Here is a 13,981-nt window from a genome sequence, read left to right on the forward strand (position 1 = left end):
TCCGTCTAGTCAAAGCTATGGTTTTTCCAGTAGTCATGTATGAATGTGAGACTTGGACCATAAAGAGAGCTGAGCACTGAAAAACCGATGCTTTTGAACTGTGGTGTTGGAGAAGACTCTTGAGAGTCCCTTGGACTGCAAGGAGATCAAACCAGTCAATCCTAAAGGAAATTACTCCTGAATATTCATTGGAAGAACTAATGCTGAAGCTGAAACTCCAATATTTTGGCCACCAGCTGTGAAGAACTGACTCATTAGAAAAGACACTGATGCTGGAAAAGATGGAAGGCAGGAGGAGAGAAGGATGACAGAGGATGAGATGGTTGGATAGCATCACTGAATGGTTGGACATGAGTTTGAGAAAGGCCCAGGAGTTGGTGATGGACAGGGAAGCCTGGTGTGCTGCAGTTGATGGGTTGCAAAGAGTTGAACACAACTGAGCGACTGAATTGATTTAACCTTTGAATGTTTACATGACCTTCTCAAAGTCCCTAACCATCCCTTCCCCTCAGCCACCCTAAGTTCGTTTTCTGAGTCTGTGAGTCTCTTTCTATTTTGTAAGTAAGCTCATTTCTATCATTTCTTTTTAGATTCCACATATAATTTTTATTGTAGTATAATTGCTTTACAATTTCATATTACTTTTTGCTGTACAACAAAGTGAATCAGCTCTATGTAAACATATATTCCTTCCCTCTTGAACCTTTCTCCCACCCCACCTCTTCCCACCCATCTAGGTCATCACAGAGCACTCAGCTGAGCTCCCTGTGCTATGGACTTAACTTTTTCTACACAGCCCTAAGAAAAATAGGCTGCTTTAGACTGCTAGTAACACATACTGCTTGGGCTTCTCAGACACTTTCTTGTGTACTGCTAGATGTTACAGTAAAAACAAGTTTTTGCAAAAGTTGACATGAATGCTATAATTCTAAGTTAAGAAACTGAGTGTGTGAAGTAGAAAGAATCTGAGGTTTAAGAACAAAGTCCTGCTTTATAAGATATAGGTAAGAGTTCACATTCTGCTGCTATGAAAAAAGTCACTTTCCTGGAGAAACCTGTACCTCATCTGCCAAATCAGGTTATTATCATACATTCCATTAGGGCAACTGAGATTAAATGAAATTCATGTCAAGAACTTGGTGAAAAATGAAAATCAAGACATAAACTTTTTCTAGCACCTATTACATTGCCTGATGTAAAATTAGGGGTTTTATATATTTGATAAGTGAATGAATAAATGGAAAGACAGAAATAGGAGTTTCCTCATCTTGTGCTTTACATAAATACACCCAGATCTTTGTGGCCTCAGAAGGTTTGTGAGATGTCAGTTTAGGGAGTAAATCTGATTGTAATAGGGATGGGATTTTTATGTAGTTAGAATAGGAAAAAGGAGTCCAAAATGGTGGTCGCTAAAAGACAAAGAAGGGAAAAGCCTGTGAAAATAGATCAAAGGAAGGTCTTAGGATCAAGAGTGAGGACCTCAGGTAAAACAAACAGCCCTTCTGGTTACCCCAATTTACATAGGGCAGGCTCAGAGAGGGGAGAAAAAAACATATAAAAAGAGGAGCCAAATTTGAGCTGGGGGTTTCTCTTCTCATCTTTTGGGTTGCCTACTCTCACACCTCGAGGATATATTTTCCTTTGCTTGCCAATAAAACTGAGCTGTAACACTGGATCTGTCCATCACTACAGATTTTTGCTGTGGCAAGACAGAACCGAGGAAATTACACATTCCCCCAACAGAATAAGAAAGTGAAAAAGTCAGCTCAGTTCAGTTCAGTCACTCAGTCGTGTCCGAATCTTTTTGACCCCGTGGACAGCAGCGCCACAGGCCTCCCTGTCCATCACCAACTCTCGGAGTTTATTCAAACTGATGTCCATTAAGTGATACCATCCAACCATCTCATCATATGTTGACCCCTTCTGCTCCCACCTTCAATCTTTCCCATCATCAGGGTCTTTTCCAATGAGTCAGTTCTTTGCACCAGGTGGCCAAAGTATTGGAGTTTCAGATTCAGCATCAGTCCTTCCAATGAATATTCAGGACTAATTTCCTTTAGGATGGACTCGTTGGATCTCCTTGCAGTCCAAGGGACTCTCAAGAGTCTTCTCCAACACCACAGTTTAAAAGCATCAATTCTTTGGCACTCAGCTTTTTTTTATGGTCCAAGTCTCACATCTATACATGACTACTGGAAAAACCATAGCTTTGACTAGATGGCCCTTTGTTGGCAGAGTAATATCTCTGCTTTTTAATATGTCATCCAGGTTGGTCATAACTTTTCTTCCAAGGAGCAAGTGTCTTTTAGTTTCATGGCTTCAGTAACCATCTGCAGTGATTTTGGAGCCCCAAAAGATAAAGTCTCTCACTGTTTCGTCATCTATTTGCCATGAAGTGTTGGGATTGGACGCCATGATCTTAGTTTTCTGAATGTTGAGTTATAAGCCAGGCTTTTCACTATCCTCTTTCAATTTCATCAAGAGACTCTTTAGTTCTTCTTTGCTTTCTGCCATAAGGGTGGTGTCATTTGCATATCTGAGGTTATTGATAGTTCTCCTGGCAATCTTGATTCTAGCTTGTGCTAGAAATGAAAAAGTAAGTAGGAGTTACTCTACGAATAGTATAAAGATAGTTCTGGATTTATAGGTAGGATGGCAGTTTTACTACTGAAACAGAGTTTTATAAATAATCCACTACATTCTTTTACAGTTGTACCTTATTTTTTGCTAAAAGAAACTTAGGAATCATTATACATATATAGACTTTTAATCTGAGTCTGTTAATTTACTAAGTGAACTATGAATAAAGAGTTCTATATTTTTTTCCCAGATAATACTTTTGGAAATAAGTTTTTGATGACACACAGAAAAAGTGGTTGTGTGGTCATTTAAAATGGGTCAGAGCTAAACATGCAAGTGCAATGGAAACTTGGCCTTGAATCTGCTCCTAGAATGAAAATCTACTATGCAAAGGAGACTGGGAGTGATCTTGAGTGGCCTTGGTCTGCAAAGGCTTAGAGCAGGGCTTGGGTTTCCAGCTGGAGATTGAGGCTGGGTAGTGGCAGTGAAAGCATCAGATCCTAGGCACTAGACCAGTGGTCAGTGACAAGGGCCTTGGCCCTTTGGCTTTGCAGAAATGAATTCCTACAAAAATGGAAAGTAGTGAAACAAATATTTATTATGAGGAAAAAGAGTATAGTACATGTAGATACACACAAGGGCAGACTAAGAGGGAGAGTGCCTGGTCACGCCCTCACGGCAGTTTGAATCACTTTGATAGGGCATTTCTTCTGGGTTTCCTTTGGCCAATCACTTTGATTTGCCTGTTTCACAGTCCATATTTGATATATCTCAGAATCTTCCCATGTGTGTACATGCATCGTTAACCAAAGTGGATATTACCAAAAAGGCATATGAGTAGGGAACATCCCTTGACATAACTCCCCTGTGGCCTCCAAAGAGCCTTTTATGTGCATGTGTTGTCAGGGAGGTCTCTTGACTTCAGGAATGAGAGGTATGTGGTCTGGCCAGGGCCCAGCCTCCTGCCTTAATTGTCCTGCTAATCTCATCTTGGAGTTTCAGTCCATAGGGAATGGATCTCCAATTGCTTTACCTTGGCAGGTAGGGGAGGTCCTCCTGCCTCAGGAGGTGTCCTGGATACGCCTGCATCTTTAATCACCAGCATTAGTCCTGGAAAGGGCATTTCTAAGTCCTAAATATGTATAGCCTACTAGAGCATTTCAGTTTCCCTAAGTTTTCTTTAAGATATGTTTTTAAAGCCTTTGTTTCTAAATAAGATGGTTAGTCTAGTTCTTCAGGGCATAGCAATGATACAATTGCAGTTTCAATGAAAGCAGCTTTGTTGGAGTTCCCTAGTTCATTGTTTTTGTCAGAGGTCCTAAGAAATATCACTGTTAGAAGACTTGGGTTTGACTCAAGTTTTGTCATGTGATTACTCTATCAGTTTAATTGTTCACAGGACATAGTAGGAGTCAACACATGGCACATGCTATTCAATACACATTATTTTTATTCTTTTTTGAGGGCAAAGGACTATTAAGGAGAGAAAAAGGAATAGCTTTCAACTAACTTCAATTAAGTATCACCTAAAAACACAGTAAATGAAAAACAATTTCAATATAAATATTGAAAGAAGTTTTCATTTATTTATATGTTACTTTACAATTAGGTGGTCTAATGAAGTCAAATAATTTTTGTGATTCTCTCCCTAACTCTTCAAATGTAGTTCCTAAATCAACAAAATTAGCATCACCCCAGATTGCTAGCAATTCAGAATCTTGGACCCCATCTCAGATCAACTGAATCAGGAGCTGCATTTTAATAAGATCACTAGGAGAATTAACACACATTAAAGTTTTCTGACTTTGTCCTTTTTTGATGTGTACCACAGACTAACTTCTTTTACATTACAGGTAAGGAAATTGAGACTTAGAGAAGCCAAACAACAGCCTTAAAGGTCATGGACAGTTAATCCCAGAAGTAGAACTAGCTGGGGCCCAAATGTTCTTTCCTTTATACCCATTAACAATCCAGTGGATGTACGCTTTATCCTATTGTGTTCCATGGGCCTGTTTCAGAAGTCTTTCTATGGCGCAGTGACTGGGATAACAATATGGAGATGACTTACTTCTTTGAAACAAGACAGAGGATTTTGCTATTCCAATCATCCAAGACACACTGCTCCAGGGGGAATGAATAGCAAGTGCAAACAGTATGCAGCAGAAAGATTTAAGGCAAGTAAGGGTTGTAGCCAGGTAAAACCACACAGACATGGAGTTCAATACAGAGTTCCCTTCATTGCATGAAGAAATAGCAAGTCTTTCAAAGAGATTTGCAGTGGTTGGCAATCCTTGGCCTGCCCAACATTTCTCTTTGCAGTGCCATTCATTCATTGAAAGAAACAAGGGGTTTCAGCCTGTGACTGCATAACTAAACCCTCTTCTTTGCCAAGTGATTAGAGAGCAGTGTGGGACTGCTTACTTTAAACGCCTTAATAGAATGAAATCAGGGATGTCATTCCTCTTTGTAAAATGCTGATATCCATAGAGAGATGTAAATCTAATATTTTGACATATTGAAATTAACAGCTACAATGGTTATTCACTGGTTATTTGCATATGACTATTTCATGTCCTGGGACCTTTTTAAAAGCTTAAAGTATCTCCTGGGGAAAATTGGAAGCTCAAGGAAGTGGAATTCAGGAAATAGATGAGTTCTCCCCTGTATTTCAGTGATTTTTACTATAGAATGAGATAATTTACTTATAGAAAATGTTTTTGGATTTACTATTAATTAATTTGTGCATTCATTTATTTTCATTTCACAGTTTTTCTCAAAAGGAATTTAAGCGGCTTCCAGGATCAAATTCATTAGAAGATAACAAATAAAATAGTTGAGGAATTAGGGTCTAAAGAAAAATGAAGCTGACAAAATAAAATAAAGCATGCCTGGGGGCAAAGGGGTTCCATGGTTGTTCAGACAGTAAGGAATTGCCTGCAATGTAGGAGACCTGGGTTCAATTCCTGGGTTAGGAAGATCCCCTGGAGAAGCGAATGGCTACCCACTCCCATATTCTTGCCTGAGGAATGCAAGCCTGGTGGTTACAGTCCATAGGGCTGCAAAGAGTTGGACACAACTGAGTGACTAACACATGGGGCAATCCCTCAAGTGCTTACTATTATACGTTTAATCAAATTGAAATGCAAATGTTTTTCAGCTCCTTATAATCATGACAAAATAATATATAGTCAGTACGAGGATTTAAGTTAGCTGTAGCAAAAAAGATGCTCCAAACTCAAAACAACATTTCATGATTCTTGGCTAGAAAGTTCAGTAATTTTTTCTATTAAAAAAAATAAAAACACTTTAACATCCAGGTGTTTTGTCCCACATCATACAACTCTCTGAATAGGCAGGTTTCATATGATTAATCTTCACTTTAAATTTTGCCAAAACCACTATGAGGTACCATTTCACGCCAGTCAGAATGGCTGCAATCCAAAAGCCTACAAACAATAAATGCTGGACAGGGTGTGGAGAAAAGGGAACCCTCTTACACTGTTGGTGGGAATGCAAACTAGTACAGCCACTATGCAGAACAGTGTGGAGATTCCTTAAAAACTGGAAATAGAACTGCCTTATGATCCAACAATCCCACTGCTGGGCATACACACTGAAGAAACCAGAATTGAAAGAGACACGTGTACCCCCATGTTCATCACAGCACTGTTTATAATAGCCAGGACATGGAAGCAACCTAGATGTCCATCAGCAGATGAATGGATAAAGAAAGCTGTGGTACATATACACAATGGAGTATTACTCAGCCATTAAAAAGAATACATTTGAATCAGTTCTAATGAGGTAGATGAAACAGGAGCCTATTATACCAGAGTGAAGTAAGCCAGAAGGAAAAACACCAATACAGTATACTAACGCATATATACGGAATTTAGAAAGATGGTAACAATAACCCTGTATATAAGACAGCAAAAGAGACACTGATGACTTGGACTCTGTGGGAGAGAGAAGGTGGGATGATTTGGGAGAATGGCATTGAAATATGTATAATATCATATATGAAATGAGTCGCCAGTCCAGGTTCGATGCACGATACTGGATGCTTGGGGCTGGTGCACTGGGACGACCCAGAGGGATGGGATGGGGAGGGAGGAGGGAGAAGGGTTCAGGATGGGGAATACATGTATACCTGTGGCAGATTCATTTTGATATATGGCAAAACCAATACAATATTGTAAAGTTAAATTAAATAAAATTTTTAAAAAAATTTGCCAAAAGATAAAATGTAGACACGAAATTGATATATAAAATGAAAAATGTAACGTTTTTTGAAGTGCTAGAAATTTTGATTGGTATTGTTAAGACTTTTACTACTAAACATAGATAATATATGTTAATTTACTAATTAGCTATGAGGAGGTACTGATATGTGGCTCACAGTCTATATAAGGAGAAAAGATGTATTGAAGATACACATGGCAATGAGAAAAATAAGTAAAAAAGCAATGCATCAGACTAGCTACCTAAGCAATGTGAACACATTCTTTAGGGTACTTAGGTGACATGCAGCCATTAATTGGCTAGTTGGCTTTCACATGGTGTCAATTAATCTTTAAAACCATTAAAGCCTAGCATGGCACTAGAGGAAAGCAATCACAGAAATCTTTCAAACTGGGAAACAAAGATTATTCTACTAATTAGTATCTTCTCTTTGCTGAAAGCAACTGAAATCTATGTTGGCATAAGTGTGCAATTTTTAGCAGTCCTGCAAGGGCCTTCTTTCAATTGTTTCTATATTTTCTTTTAACATTTTTCTCTCATTTGATCTCTTCTTAAACATGTTTTGCTTTGTTTAGTTTTGTTTCTAGTACAACATATGGCATTTTTTTTTTGTCTGCTAATAAGAAATGTAATGATTGCTGGGGGATCTTATTGAAAAGTATATAGATACTAGAAATGCAAGATCAATCCAGTCAATCCTAAAGGAAATCAACCCTGAATATTCAATGAAAGAACTGATGCTGAAGCTCCAATACTTTGGCCACCTGATGTGAAGAGCCAACTCATTGTAAAAGACCCTGATACTGGAAAAAACTGAAGGCCAAAGGAGAAGGCAGAAGATGAGATGGTTAGATAGCATCACTAACTCAATGGACATGGATTTGACCAAACTCCGGGAGATGGTGAGGGACAAGGAAGCCTGGAATGCTACAGTCCATGGGGTCATGAAGAGTTGGATATGACTTAGTGACTGAACAGCAACAACAGCAAGGTGAAAGAAGTGCTATGGGAACGTATAGCTAAGGGCAAGTAGGGAAACTTTTCTTTACGAAGTGCTCATTGAGCTGGGATCTGACGGATGAGGAGGGTGTAACTATGAGAAAGGGAAGAGTGAGAGGGAAGAATCTGGAACTAGGTCGGAGAGATGATGCAGTATTTCTGAAGTCAATGAGAAGAAGCATTTCATGTTCAAGGGCCTGAAAGGAGACAAATAGACTGTAGGTACAGTGTCTCAGTAAAAAGAAAACAAGGGCTTCCCTGGTGGCTCAGTGGTAAAGAATCAGCCTGCCAATGCCGGAGACACAGTTTCGATCCCTGGTCTGGGAATATCTCACAAGCTGTATGGCAGCTAAATCTGTGCACCACAACTATTGAGCCTGAGCTCTAGAGCCCAGGAGCCACAACTACTGAGCCCACATGAACTACAGTCTGTGCTCTGCAACAGAAAAAGCCTCCACAATGCGAAGCCTGTACACCACAACTACAGAGTAGCCCCCACTCAACACAACTAGAGGGAAACCCCTGCAGCAACGAAGAGCCAGTTCAGCCAAAAATAAGTAAATAAATAAAATTATTTTAAAATAAAGGAAAAGGAAAGAAATCATCCCACTGATTGTGCCCAATTCATTGTAGATTTTCCACTAAAGAAAGCAAAATCTAATGATAAGTACTTTCCTGGAGCTCACACAGCCAGACCCTGCTGACAAAGCCACAGGCCCAGATTTTCAGCTCCTATGCTATGTATGCTTGCCCTATTCTGTACAATCTACCCAGAACTGCTCTTTGAATTTACCCAAAGCTCTTTTATTTCCTCCCCTTCTCCATACACAGAACATCATTAGTCTAAAATTATAATTAGACAACTAGTACCTGCCTCAAGGAGTGTGAAACACACTTGGCTCAGTAAGAAGTGTGTAAAGAGGGCAGTGTCCCACTCACTGCAGCTTGCACTTCTGTAAGTACAGTAATTTGGAGGGAAGGAAAAAAGCCTAAGAACTAAGGCTTTAGCCTGCCTTCTATAATAATGGCCAATATACAATATACAATAATGGCCTCTAAAATTTCAATTAACAGGATGAGGCAGAGAGAAATGCTAATCAATTTCATCAAAAGGCCTGTTTGGTATCAAGATTAGCAAGACTAGCTCTCCAGTAGGAGAGAGCTAGGGTCCTGGGTATGCAAGCCAGTAAGTCACACTGCCCACTGGCACATGGGATCATTTGGAAGTGGCCCTGAACTGGCATGAGGTTGGTGCAGCTTTTTAATGCTTGTCATTTCAGAAACAGCAGCTCATAGTTGTTTAATCATAAGTGCAGAGCCTACAAACTAGGCTTTCATAGAGTGGGCTGCATTAAAAAAATGATTCAACTCTTTAAGCCTGATACCACATTTCAGGTAGTAGAGATTGTTAAGTAACTTTTTTGTTGTTGTTGTTAACAAAAGACAATCTAATATTGAAATCACCAAGTTGTAAAAATTGATGTTTTGCCTCTTTTTATTGCTGTTTTTGTAGTTTTTAATGAAAGAGAGACCCAATGAAAAGCCTTCTCTCCACCTGAGTTTTTATGGAGAGTCAGTCAGTAATCCCTATATAACTGTTGAGAGAATCAGGTAATGTTTTGTTCAAAGACTTTATGCCAGGATATGCTTCACATTGAAATATTGAAGTTACCAACGGTGACTTATAGGTCCTTAAAGATGATTTTGGGGGTAACGTCAAAAAGCAAATATGAAAGTAAAATGCAGTTCCATATTTGAATATTATATAGCAGTTTGAAACAATGGTATGCAAGTATATGGATGAACATTAGCAACATGATAATAAATGAAAAAAGGTTCTGAAAGATTAAATACAGCATGCTAAAGTTAAAAATTAAAACATTAATTTTTTTAAATTTAAATTTATTTATTTTAATTGGAGGCTAATTATAATATTGTATTGGTTCTGCCACACATCAACATGAATCCACCATGGGTGTACATGTGTTCCCCATCCTGGATCCCCCTCCCACCTCCCTCCCTGTATATACATATAATAAAATATATAAAAATAGATGCCAGGTAAAGATGAATAATGGCTGCCCACTCCAGTATTCTTGCCTGGAGAAACACAACTGAGTGACTAACTTTCAAAGAGGAACATGGTATTCAGGATGATGGTTAATTTGGGTTAGAGAAAAAAGCACCAGGGTGATGGGGAAACCAGTGGTCATGTATGGATGTGAAAGTTGGACTGTGAAGAAAGTTGAGCACAAAGAATTGATGCTTTTGAACTGTGGTGTTGGAGAAGACTCTTGAGAGTCCCTTGGACTGCAAGGAGATCCAACCAGTCCATTCTAAAGGATATCAGTCCTGCGTGTTCTTTGGAAGGGCTGATGCTAAAGCTGAAACTCCAATACTTTGGCCACCTCGTGCGAAGAATTGACTCATTGGCAAAGACTCTGATGCTGGGAGGAATTGGGGGCAGGAGGAGAAGGGGACGACAGAGGATGGAGATGGCTGGATGGCATCACCGACTCGATGGATGTGAGTTTGGGTGAATCCCGGGAGTTGGTGCTAGACAGGGAGGCCTGGCGTGCTGCAATTCATGGGGTCAAAAAGAGTCGGACATGACTGAGCAACTGAACTGAACTGATGGGGAAACCATACTGTTAGACTTAAGTTGATGCCAAATACTGGTTGTTCCCTTGGATGGTGGATTCTCAGGTATTTATTTCCTTTTTAAACGCAAACAAATATAATAAATTGATTTAAAAAAAAGTCCTCAGTTTTTCCTCTCTTTCTATTCCTGCCTCTTGCAGTGATTTTGTAATTGCACTCTGCAGAAGTGAGGGAGAAAGGTTCCAGAAATAACAGACATTCCTGACCCTGACTGGTCATTTTAATTGTTCCTTTGAAGGGAGAAGAGATATACAAACATAGCCAATCACAACTGGAAAGGCAACATATAGCATCGTGGGAGATCTACAGAGCCTCAGACCACCCGTAAACTTGCACTTGAGAAAAGCCTGTGAAGATATAAAGCACAGACATTCCAAATTATGAAGTTTTCTCAGATTATAGGCTTTACATTTCAAAGCTGTGTGGCACTTTAAAGATTAGGATTTATTGGGTGAAAGTGGTGTAGAGTGTGGTAGAGGGAGTGAACCAGAATTGCATGGTATTGGGAGAGGCTTTTTAACAAATGCATACATTTGATGTGTGTATTTGTATTGTATCACAGGTCTTCAAACAGTCAATCCTGGTCTCCCAGCTCATAATGAATTCTTTTCTTTACAATTCCAACAGAGGGTCTTTTGTGGGGGAAAAATCATTTTGCCCATATTAAAAAACTTACCTAATTGGTATACAACATGGTGTGGTGCTCGGTTATTTGCAGTTTTGGAAATCTCTGTTCCCCATGGATTTCTGATTACAGCTAGTTCAATATCCATCTTTCACTGTACTAGTCAGTGATTTTACCATTAGTGCCTTCTTTCTTCAGCAGTAATCATATAATTTTTAGGCTCCGGGTTGCTATTTTAAAGTATTATGCTTTCTAGGGATATGTGCATTTTACTAAGAAATCTTTGAACAATGGCCTTAGTCAACATACCTGTTGCTAATTAAATATCAGAGAAATTGGTATCTATATGCTGCTTGTCTGAAGTTAGCCTAAAAACTGACTTGGGATGTGATGTTCTAGTTGGGGTGCTTAAAAATCGTGTTGTTTCTATTTGTACTGAAATAGTATTAGCAGCATTGTTTCTGAAATAACATGTGGAATTTTTATTTCAGTATCCAAACTGGCCTCAGAGCTTCAGTATTCAATAGGAAGACACATTGTTTTGGCAAGGATCCAAGAGAGAAAGATAATAACTCATTCTGTTAGATCCCTACTGCTGGTTCAACTATACATGAATTCAGCTAAATTATCTATGCTGATGGAGGGGAAAAGTGACCTAAGTGATCAAAAACTAGAAAAGAAAAAAAGATTGGCTGGATAATACAGAGACAATCTTTTTAAAACAAATGTTTAAAATTAGTCTACTTAGTTCTTTCAGAATTCAATACTGATTTTCTTCTCTCTTGGAGCCAGTTAGATGGGGTGTTAAGCATTTTGCACAATGAAAAATAATAGTATTAACAGAAAAAAAATATTAATAAGGTGGCTCTGTGGTCAAGAATCCATCTACAATGTAAGAGATGAGGGTTTGATCCCTGGGTCAGGGAGATCCCCCAGAGAAGGAAATGGCAAGCCACTCCAGTATTCTTGCCTAGGAAATCCCTTACACAGAGGGGCCTGGTGGGCTACAATCCATGTGATCACAAAAGAGTTGGACATGATTTAGCAACTAAACAATAGCAACAAAAATCTATTGGATACCTAATTTTGTCATATATATAGCTATAAATAAGATATGATTATGTCTACTTTTTTTTTCAATGTGTGTGTGTGTGTGTGTGTGGATTTCTTACTAGAGTAAGAGCTAACAAAATTTATCCACATTAAATATTTAAAAAAATCATTGAATGGCTACATTTTCTTTACATACGAACATCTATATACTATTGTAACACATATTATTTATTTAAAAATTAAAATAATATTAAAAAGTTATAATGATGGGTGATAAAAAAGAATTCTAATAAAAAATTATAATCATCTGCCTTTCTCCTTTCACAAATCTAGAGTCCTTCTCCACAGATAAAACTACTTTGTAATCATTTAGATATTTCCTTGAATTTTTATATTTATTATTATTATTTTATTTTATTTTTTAACTTTACAATATTGTATTGGTTTTAAATAAAACTATTCTACTCTTTCTGTGTTTGTATTTTGAGAAGTTAAGATTTTGCATTGTTAGTTTTTTTATTAGGCATATGATTAGGTAGCATCACTAACTCAATGGGCATGAATTTGACCAAACCCCAGGAGATAGTGAGGACACAGGGGACTGGCATGTTAGAGTCCATGGGGTCACAAACAGTAGGATATGACTTCAGTTCAGTCACTCAGTTGTGTCTGACTCTTTGCGACCACATGGACTGCAGCATGCCAGGCTACCCTATCCATCACTAGTTCCTGGAGCTTGCTCAAACTCATGTCCACTTGAGTTGGTGGTGCCTTCCAACCATCTCATCCTCTGTCATCCACTTCTCTTCCTGCCTTCAATCTTGCCCAGCATCAGGTTCTTTTCCAATGAGTAAGCTCTTCGCATCAGGTGGCCAAAGTATTGGAATTTCTGCTTCAGCATCAGTCCTTACAATGAATATTCAGGACTGATTTCTTTAGGATTGACTGGTTTGATCTCCTGTGGTCCAAGGGACTCTCAAGAGTCTTCTCCAACACCACAATTTAAAAGCATCAATTCTTTGGCACTCAGCATTCTTTATGGTCCAACTCTCACATCCATACCTGACTACTGGAAAAACCAGAGCCTTGACTAGATGGACCTTTGTTGGCAAAGTAATGTCTCTGCTTTTTAATATGCTGTCTAGGTTTGTCACAGTTTTTCTTCCAAGGAGCAAGCATCTTTTAATTTCATGGCTGCAGTTGCCATCTGCAATGATCTGGGAGCCCAAGAAAGTCTGCCACTGTTTCTCCATCTATTTGGCATGAAGTGATGGGACCAGATGCTATGATCTTTGTTTTTTGAGTGTTGAGTTTAAGCCAGCTTTTTCACTTTCCTGTTTAACTTTCATCAAGAGGCTCTTTAGTTCCTCTTTACTTTCGGCCACAAGGGTGGTGTTATCTGCCTATCTAAGGTTATTGATATTTCTCCAAGCAGTTTTGATTCCAGCTTGTGTTTTGTCCAGCACAGAATTTCATATGAAGTTCTCTGCATAAACAGGCTTCAATATACAGCCTTGACATACTCCTTTCACAGTTTCGAACCAGTAGTTGTTCCATGTCTGGTTCTAACTATTGCTCCTAGACCTGCATATAGATTTCTCAGGAGGCAGGTAAGGGGTATCCCCATCTCTTGAAGAAGTTTCCATAGTTTATTGCCATCCACACAGTTAAGAGCTTTGGCCTGTCAATAAAGCAGAAGTAGATGTTTTTCTGGAACTCTCTTGCCTTTTCTATGATCCAACAGATGTTGGCAATTTGATTTCTGGCTCCTCTGCCTTTTCTAAATCCAGCTTGAGCATCTGGAATTTCTCAGTTCATGTA

Source organism: Bos javanicus, chromosome 3 (genome assembly GCF_032452875.1).
Source record: "Bos javanicus breed banteng chromosome 3, ARS-OSU_banteng_1.0, whole genome shotgun sequence".
Classification (NCBI taxonomy): Eukaryota; Metazoa; Chordata; class Mammalia; order Artiodactyla; family Bovidae; genus Bos; species Bos javanicus.